The sequence below is a fragment of the Filicampus tigris genome, chromosome 18 (assembly GCF_054856515.1).
Source record: "Filicampus tigris isolate MCC_2025a chromosome 18, RoL_Ftig_1.0, whole genome shotgun sequence".
NCBI lineage: Eukaryota > Metazoa > Chordata > Actinopteri > Syngnathiformes > Syngnathidae > Filicampus > Filicampus tigris.
The window spans coordinates 8,538,631-8,547,500 of record NC_141234.1 but is presented as its reverse complement, the minus strand read 5'-3'; the positions used below and the strand labels follow the sequence as shown (position 1 = coordinate 8,547,500).

The 8,870-nt window shown below is 43.7% G+C and overlaps 1 long non-coding RNA gene across 2 annotated transcripts; it reads right to left on the bottom strand.

Annotated features, from left to right (window-relative positions):
- Positions 1–1,442: 1,442 nt before the first annotated feature.
- Positions 1,443–7,321, bottom strand: LOC147132313 (uncharacterized). 2 transcript variants are annotated; one of them, XR_015082080.1, is made up of 11 exons: positions 7,175–7,321; positions 6,567–7,033; positions 5,420–5,477; positions 3,227–5,295; positions 3,095–3,143; positions 2,973–3,024; positions 2,795–2,884; positions 2,200–2,270; positions 2,058–2,110; positions 1,774–1,991; positions 1,443–1,708 (listed from the first exon to the last, which is right to left on the bottom strand). It is a non-coding gene; the product is annotated as an uncharacterized LOC147132313 (long non-coding RNA). The 2 variants fall into 2 exon arrangements; XR_015082081.1 differs by lacking the exons at positions 5,420–5,477; positions 6,567–7,033; positions 7,175–7,321 and having other exon boundaries at positions 1,774–1,907; positions 2,031–2,110; positions 2,200–2,884; positions 3,095–5,284.
- Positions 7,322–8,870: the final 1,549 nt, after the last annotated feature.

Here is an 8,870-nt window from a genome sequence, read left to right as displayed (position 1 = left end):
GAGGATTGCGTCTAAGGTTCGTACACCTGAGCTCCAGGGTACGAACCCCCCCATACCGTGTCATGCGTAAATGTTTGTGTAATGTATGTAACTAACCCTAACCGTGCGATGTATAAATGTCTGTGCAATATATGTAACTAACCCTAACCGTGCGATGTGCAAATAATCCTAACCGTTCATCCGTACAAATGTGTACGTCTAACACTAATCCCAACGCTGAAACTCTGCCCTGTGCAATTTAAATTCTGAGATTTAATGGAAGCTTTTTGCATGTACACAGGTAGTTTTTTTTTGTAGCTCAAAAACAAATGCGAGGATCACACAATAATAATTACATTTTTAAAATTTAAATTGCTATAAAGGTTCGCCTGTTTTGCGCAGCAGGTATGCGGATTTGATCTCTCATCCAACATGATCGCAGCCGGTGTCACTAACCACCCGACCACGGCGGACACGGGACAACATTACCCCCGTCACACTTTTGACTTGACGAGCCGAAAGTCGCGCCCGCAGCTCGAGACGTTCGCCTGTCAACGATGAATGGACGGGAGGCGGTAAACACGTGAGGTCAACGGTTCGAGCCCCGCCGTAACGTGCCATGTGTATGCCTATCCCTCTACTACGTGTGTAATGTATATATAAAGTATCTTTTGATGCAGTAATTGGAGGTTGGACTATGCGGGATGTGTTCATTTCTTTTTCACCATTACTGCCCCTTCACTGGGAAAACAATTATCGGACACCTTCCACCTATTTTAACCCCAACTGTGTAACTGTCCAGTGTGTATTGCACTTTACAATGCACATAAGTGTGCGCAATGTAATGAGGAATAACAAATTTTCTCTACAAAATAATTTTTCAGGGTTTCCGCAGGTATCAGCAAATTGAATGCACTTCAGTGACATTTCTAATGAAACTTCAAATTTAACACCCACTGCATACACACATGTACAGTATATATATACTAGTTATGATTCCTGGTTTTCCCCACAAAACACCTTACTACATACAATTTTTTTTTTTTTTTTTTACAGAATACATGGTCATATTTCCCCAAAAAACTACCATGTATATTGTAAAGGCATGTGTATAGTAAATATTGAACAGTTCCTTGTTTGACTATATTTTAGTCATGTTGTAAGCCTTAGGCCATTTTTAAAAAATGCCTTATGGAATGTTTCGGAAAATGCCACTCTGCACATAATTTTTTATAAAACACGGCTACATGTACTCCCTGGCCAAAGTAAAAAAAAAAAAAGACCACTTGAAACCATTTGACAATTTTAATTCAAGTACACAGGCATGTTTGGAACATCCAAAAGGAAGCTTCACATCCCTTCAGACAAAACAAAATACAAACATGTCAAACCAACATTTCAGAGAACAACTTATTCCAACAAAGCATTGTTGCCTTGACGCACAGCTGGGCACAAAATGCTCATCATGCTGTCAGTGTTAGTCAGTGCACACCCGGTGAGTTAGTGACAGAGAGGAGACAAACACACACACACCAAGTGGAAGAAGAAAAACATACTCTCCCTTTCGAGTTGGCGCTTTGCTGTCCAAGCGCCCGCACCTCTCGTTGGGGAACGTTACGAAAAAGGACTCGTAACAGGCCTTGACATCCATGTCAACGCTCACCTCGAGAGCCGAGAAGCTGTTCATCTTGGAACCGTCCTTCCTCTTTTTCATCACGTCGATGGCCTTCTGCGACAAGAACAACATTTTCATTGTGTGTCACTTGCTTCGATATTTGCCATGCGTTTTGTTACCCTTGCATCCGTCTCCTCTTCCACCCTGCCGACTTTTGGGACTGTCACTTTGATTTGGACGCATGCATTTATACTTCTGGCCCTGTTCTGGTTCTCGCAGGTGACTCTCGTACCATTGCGGCTTCTCCACGCTGCTGCTGCAACAGCAACAGAGGATAGAGTTGTATGTCACGAACCCGTTTCATTGCCGGTTAGCCCCATCCGGCTCATTGGTCATCCTGCAAAACATTTGGTACAATGAGGTGGGCGTTTGTGACCCGATTGGCTGCTTGAATGATGAGTACTTCCAACTGGTGGTTCTTTACGCCATCCCACTCCACTGCTGCCGAGTAATAGCCTGTGAAGCAGAAGGGGAAATATGAATCATACTAAAAAACTAATCATGGCCTAAAATCGTATGAAGGTTCATGTCGACTGCAGGCTCACTGATGGCCGATGTGAGACTGTCACATCCAGCTGACTTTTGACCCATCTGGCTCCTTCTCCGCCATGCGCAACTGCAAAAACAAATACCGCTAGTTGTGTGCTGGTCATTTCATTTGTACTCATTACCCTGGTCCAGCGTCCCTTGCTACTGCTCGTCCGGGCTGGTGCCTCCAAAACCCTGAAACATGTTTTATTTGTGTTGATCAATATGACTGACGCCTTCCTCAACAGCATACACCAACTTTCAAACTGACATCCTCAAATAACAAAAAGCTGCTCTGGATCCAGACAAGGCAAACAACCAGCTGACCAACTAACTTTCCTTGCCAAAGAGCACTCAACCTGACAACCAGGCTCCTCCTCCATCCTGCAACGACAAGTCAAGTGCATTCGTGGAGCCCTTCAAGCAAAGCCACAGCGGGCAAAAGGTTTGTGACACCACCACCTCGTGAAGTGAACAGACGGAGGAAGGAACCCGTTCCCAGATACCAGGCGGCAACATTAAACAATGTCAACTACAAACATCATGAGTCTCCATTTGACAAGTTTAACACAACAGGCGGACGCCTTCAGCGAAGAAATTCTTCCTCAGGACCTGGATCGCCCGCTCTGTCAGTCGACGCAGAAGAGTCCAAGCGACGCCTCTCGGGGAAGCGGTCACCTCAGATCTCGTCCTGGTCTGTGGCTGCAGAATCCACATGGCAAAAGCGTGAGAAATTTGAACAGATTAGCCTAGTTGGATGTCACTTGCTTATTTGATTGGAGGCGTCTACTTCAATGGTTGCCCTCGTCCGTCCTTTCGTCCCATCCGGCTCATCGTCCGGCCTGCAAAACGCATCATGTGCAATTAATTGTGTGCTGCTCACTTCATTGTGTGCGCATGATTAATGATTACCTTCGTCCGGCGGGTCTCCCACTCCACCACTGCCGCCCTGTAGCGCAGCCTGCAAGTAAATCAACAAGGCAGGTACGAGTGAAAAAATGGGAACGTAAAATTGAACCAGATAAGGCAAACCCCAAAGCTCACTACTCCGCCCCCTCATGTTGACCATTTACAGGCGCCCCTCAGGCAGATTATACTCGTGTGCCGCTTGATTCTTCATTTGTGGCACTGCTCCTTGTCCTCATCCCATCCAACTCCATCTGAGCCCTGCAAACAAAAAAACATTTTTGTTAATGTCCAAAGTATCATTTTTCCATGTGTTTTGTTACCGCTGCCCAGCCTTTCCATTCAACAAGCTCCTCTTCCACCCAACTCAAGACAACACTGCTTTTGTGACTTTCTAGTATTTACACTGCCCTGGTTCTCCTTGGTGTATCCCATCCCAAGCAGCAGCTTCACACTGCAAAAAAAAAAAAAAGTAGTTCTGCATTTATTTCATTTCTGTATCTGTTTGTTTCATTACCCTTGTCTGGCGGATCAGTGTGCCTCTCCACCTTGCAATAAAAAACAAAAAAAAACTGGAGTTCTGCATTCCTCATTTCATTCCCACGACATTTTTGGTTTTATTACCCTCGTCTGGTGGATACTGGTGCCTCTCGTCCAGCCCACTCCACCTTGCAACATAAAAGCATGGGGTACAGTACCACAATTACAGGTTTGAAAAACAGTTCTGTGAAAATGCAAATGTGTGATTGAAAAGATCATCAAAAACATACAACGTCCAACCAAAACAACTTTTTTTTTTTTTCCCAATGGCCATGTGCATTGTGACCTTCATCCAGCCTTCCCTTTCTTCCTGCTACTCTTCCAATCGACAGTTCAAGCAGAAACTTCATTTGTACTTATTATGCTGCTGTGGTTCGAGATGGGCTCCTACTCCTCCTCCACCCTGTAACAAGTCAAGTGCATTTGTCTTGCCCTGCATTTACAAAAGAGTTTCAACATCCCCTGACCTAAACCAGACAAGGGAAAAATTCCAAACCCCTTTTGGGCGGGCTTTGCAGATTAAACCGGAGATTGAGGGACCAATCCACTTCCAGGACGACAAGGCAGCAATGGAAACTGAGTGAGCAACATTTAACACAATGTTTAGTGAAAACAACATGAGACACCATTTCCTGAGTCCAAAGGCTGCAGGTGGACTCCTCCAGAGAAGCGCTTCTTCCTCAAGACCTGGCCCTGTCAATCAACGCAGAATGCTTCACATAGACGTCTCCGGGTTCACCTCCGAACTTGTCCCGGTCGCCAGGCCCTGCATCAGCCTGCAATTCAACGCTGGGAGGGGAGGAAAAGGAACACAACTAAGAACAGCAGTGACAGGTCATTCAAACACCGACGGTAAACAAAACGTGACGGACAAGTCATGAGCCGATTTGTTTTTGGCTGAATGGCCATACTCAACTTATGCCAATAGCGGGATGCGTCTAGCCTCAACTACAGACCAGCTCAAGCAAGAACTTTAGACTCCATCAGCTCTCCGGACACCTTCTACACCTGCCCTCATTTCAGTTCAACTGTTTTTGCAGAGCACACAATTGGCATCCATAGCTCAAGTCAACCAAGGCGCGCCCCAGAGCTCAACACTCTTCCCCCTCCTTTTCACATGCGTCATCTTTTGGGTGCCGCTTGATTCTTGACTGTATGCGGAATTGCTCCTTTTCCAGCTTGCAAAACACACAGGGAACATTACTTGTGTGCTGCTAACTTCATTTGTACATTTCACTCTCATCCAATCTCTTGACCTAGAGTGTCAACTTCATAAATCTCCCCCAAAATTACACACACACACAAAAAAAATGTACAATAGCTGCTTGACGCCGACATTTTCAATAATTACAAAGAATGTTTCTGCTGTGAAGTAGATGTTAAATTAAGTTGAGTGTTGATTTGAATATAGCATTGGCAAGAGAAATAAATAGGTATAATACAAACAAGCGCAGGCATTCATGGTAAAAAACAAAAAACAAACACCTGTTCCCATCTCAGGAATGGAGATTTTTTTTGATGTAACAGTTATTTTGAGGAGTTACAAATCTACTCTATTTGACTTATCTTTCAGTGCGGAGAGTGAGCATGTCCCTTCAGCTCACTTTTGGAATTCACAAACGTTGTTTTTGTTGAGGCATGAATGAATGTTGCACAATAGTCTGGACCTTACAATTGAAGACGAAAAGAAAAAAAAAGTTAGACAAGAATAGAAATTTTCATGTATTCAATGTATACACAGTTGCATCCACAAATGTCACACAAGCTTAAACTTCACACACTTATTTTCACCTTGTCCGAGGCCCTCCTGCTCGCTTTGTATGAATGGATACTGCGTTCATTTTGAGTTCTATAGAGAAACAAAAAACAGAAATTAAATTTGTAACTCAACATGTTTTTGTAATAAGAGGCAGTTTCTAAAGAAAATGTGAGTGTTTAAAGCCATTTTGATACAGCATTGTATTTGCGACTGGAAAGACAACATTGTGGCCAACTCTAGCCAATTATCAAACCAAATTAATCTCTTAATTGCAGTCTAACTCTTGAAATTGGCGATACAAGTACACAAGAAAAGGTTCATATCATTTTAGCACAACTTACCCGAAATAGGACAGATTAGCCAGTCCAAAAATTGTACCAGTCAAGTTTAGCCATCCAAATAGGATGAAGTGTCCCCTCCGACCGCAAAACAGAGGAACGAATGCTCGCAAAATGTTACTAGGTTGGTCATGTACCAACCAGCAGTGGAAGTCGCAATTTTTGGCTGCATTTGGAGCGGAAAAGGTTTAAATGTAAATTTCTGACTATCGTGTCAAGGGTTAGACAAAATCACATTCACAAGTTTGCAAAAATATTCAAAGAACATTAATAGCACATTGGTCAACAACCCACCACAAAGAAAAAGCAAGTAAATGCATTAGGCCTTCCTCAGATTGGGTGAGGGGGCAAAAAAAATGGACCCTGACAGTAAAGTGTATAAAACATTAGTAAAAACCCAGGAGAAAAAAATCAAGTCAAATACCACCTGAAATAAAATATACCATATTAATCAACACCAACAAATAAACAACTCTTACAGTTCAATCCCCAAGTACAAAGCCATCAAGTCTCATTAACACACAAAAAAATAAAAAATAAGAGCTGGCCAGCATTAAAAAAAAAAAAAAAAAAACACGTTTGTGCCGTTTTGTTTGCCACGACTTCAATCTGCTAAATAACGCAAAGGGAATTTAATTGCGACTGTTGTACTCCAACCTCAAATGCTGTTGCCTCCCTCAAGTGTGCAAATCCTACAACAAAAAAAAATGGCATTGTGCGAAAGTCCAACAAACGACAAACATTTGCTTGTGTGCTTCGCTGCCTGAGAAAACGTCACGTCGTCGTCGCCGCCGCCATCTTGCCGCACCTGTGCAATGCACGTGATTCCTCTCGTGCACACCTGTCACCAATTGACTTGCAGGCCTGACGTCGCGTGCGCCAGTCCAATCCATTTTTTCTTTTGCTTGTTCAATGGCGAAGCTAAATCAAGCAAAGGGAGGTGAATGGTGACATGCTGTACTGTTCAAACCACAAACGGTGTTGCCTCCCTCACATGTGCAAATCCTGCAACAAACAAAATGGCATTGCGAGAAGGTGCAATAAACGACAAACATTTGCTGATGTGCTTCGTTGCCTGAGAAAACGCCACGCCACGTCGTCGTCGCCGCCACCTTGCTGCACCTGTGCAATGCACGTGATTCCTCTCGTGCACACCTGTTGCCAATTGACTTGCAGGCCTGGCGTCGCGTGCGCCAGTCCAAGCCATTTTTTCTTTTACTTATTCAATGGCGCAACTAAATCACGCCAAGGAGGTGAATTGTGACGTGCTGTGCTCAAACACTGTTGCATTCCTCAAGTGTGCAAATCCTGCAACAAACAAAATGGCATTGTGAGAAAGTGCAACAAACGACAAACATTTGCTCGTGTGCTTCGCTGCCTAAGAAAACGCCACGTCGTCGCCGTCGTCACCGCCGCCATCTTGCCGCACACGATTCCGCACATGCACACCTGTCTCCAATTGACCTGCAGGATTGACGTCACGTCCGCCGATCCAAGCCCACCTTCTGCACACCTGCGCCACCCCGTGACCTGTCATGGTGACAGCTTGGCTTACCGTGGAAAATGTTTCTTCAATTTCACGTCACAATAATGAAAGTGAATCACATGTCACAGAGCAGTACCGCAACCATTACACAATCGTCTTCAGGCGCCACGTTGTCGCCATCTCCTGGCCAGTAGGAGAAATGCTGTCGGTGACAATTTCAGGCGATCCAAAATAAATAGACGGGCCGTTTTTCCATTCGTGTCCCGTACTATATATTTTCGTTGCAAAAAACTGAAAATCAAACTGTTATAAGATTTTTTCCCATGCTCGGCCCAGACAACAAGCAAGAAAAAGCTGTATTTCAATCTTGGTGTTTCTAATCTAAAATGAAAATCAAATAACCATCCGTTTTTCCTGTTTTAATTTCAGTTTCCAAACATATCCAATAACGAAAGGAGACACGGACCTACCTATCATTACACAACACGCGGGCTGTCTCCATCTGCTGGTCAGTGTGAGAAATGCTGACGGTGACAACTTCTGGGAATCCAAAATAAATCTACAAGCCATTTGTGTCTCGTGCATTATTGTATTTTCGTTGTTTGAATAAAAATTGAAAATCAAACTGGTATAAGAACTTTTCCTTACCCATTACTCCTTCAATTTAGGTTTTGCCAGTCAAAAACTTAATCAAATAAGTCGCTTTTCTATTTTTTATCTCCGCTTCAAAACGTAAAATCCAATGACCAAAAGAGACTGCGAAACAGGTGAAAAACCCAACGCCATGTTGCTTTTGTGACAGTGGGAGAGCGTTATATTTGATCTTTTTTAAACGTAGATAAGTGAGAAAACCAGCGCGTTCACTTACACAGAAAACATTGCCACCTATAGTCGAGAAAGCGCAATTGCGGTTTTAAGATGCCAACTTCAGCGTCATTATTTGTGGTTGTATTGTATTGTGGTGTGTACTGCATACGCTTTATTGAATAAAGAATTAATTAAGTGTATATTAAAAAAAAAAAAAAAGAACATGTCACCTCCCGTTCAAGGAGAAGGAGACGCGGTCATTTGGGAGATGCTCCAGAACAGCTTCACTTGACGGGACATCGAGGGGAAGCCACCATTCATCTCATTGCTTCTGACGTAGCTATTGTTCTGCAACCCTTCTGCGGGAGCACCGTTTGTACCACAGCACACATGGGAGCAGCTCAGACTCATTTATCAAACGCAGAAGTATCGTGTGCGCTTCAACCTCCCCATTCACGTCCTCTCCTTTGTCTGCAGCGCAAACACAGCAGCCGGCATCACACACACACAAAGGTAACACACTTCTTTGATCGGTGTGGCGGGCTGTACACACAACCAATAGATTAGCATGGAAAGGTTTCGTAAGGGTCACAAATAATATTCATCTCTCATGCGCACAAAAAAAACCCTCTCCACATTCAGCAAAGCAAATCTCCCCCACATTCATATCCTCAGATAACTCTCTTTCAATTGGCACACATGTCTGTAAAGGTTGAATTAAAAAAGCGCAGCTAGTTTATTTCACCATATGCCCATTATGTAAATAAATTGACGACGAAATTCTCCCCGCACCGGTACACAGTTTTTGTTTTGCAACGGCAATCTGGGACAAGTGAAGAGGCTCTTTTCTTC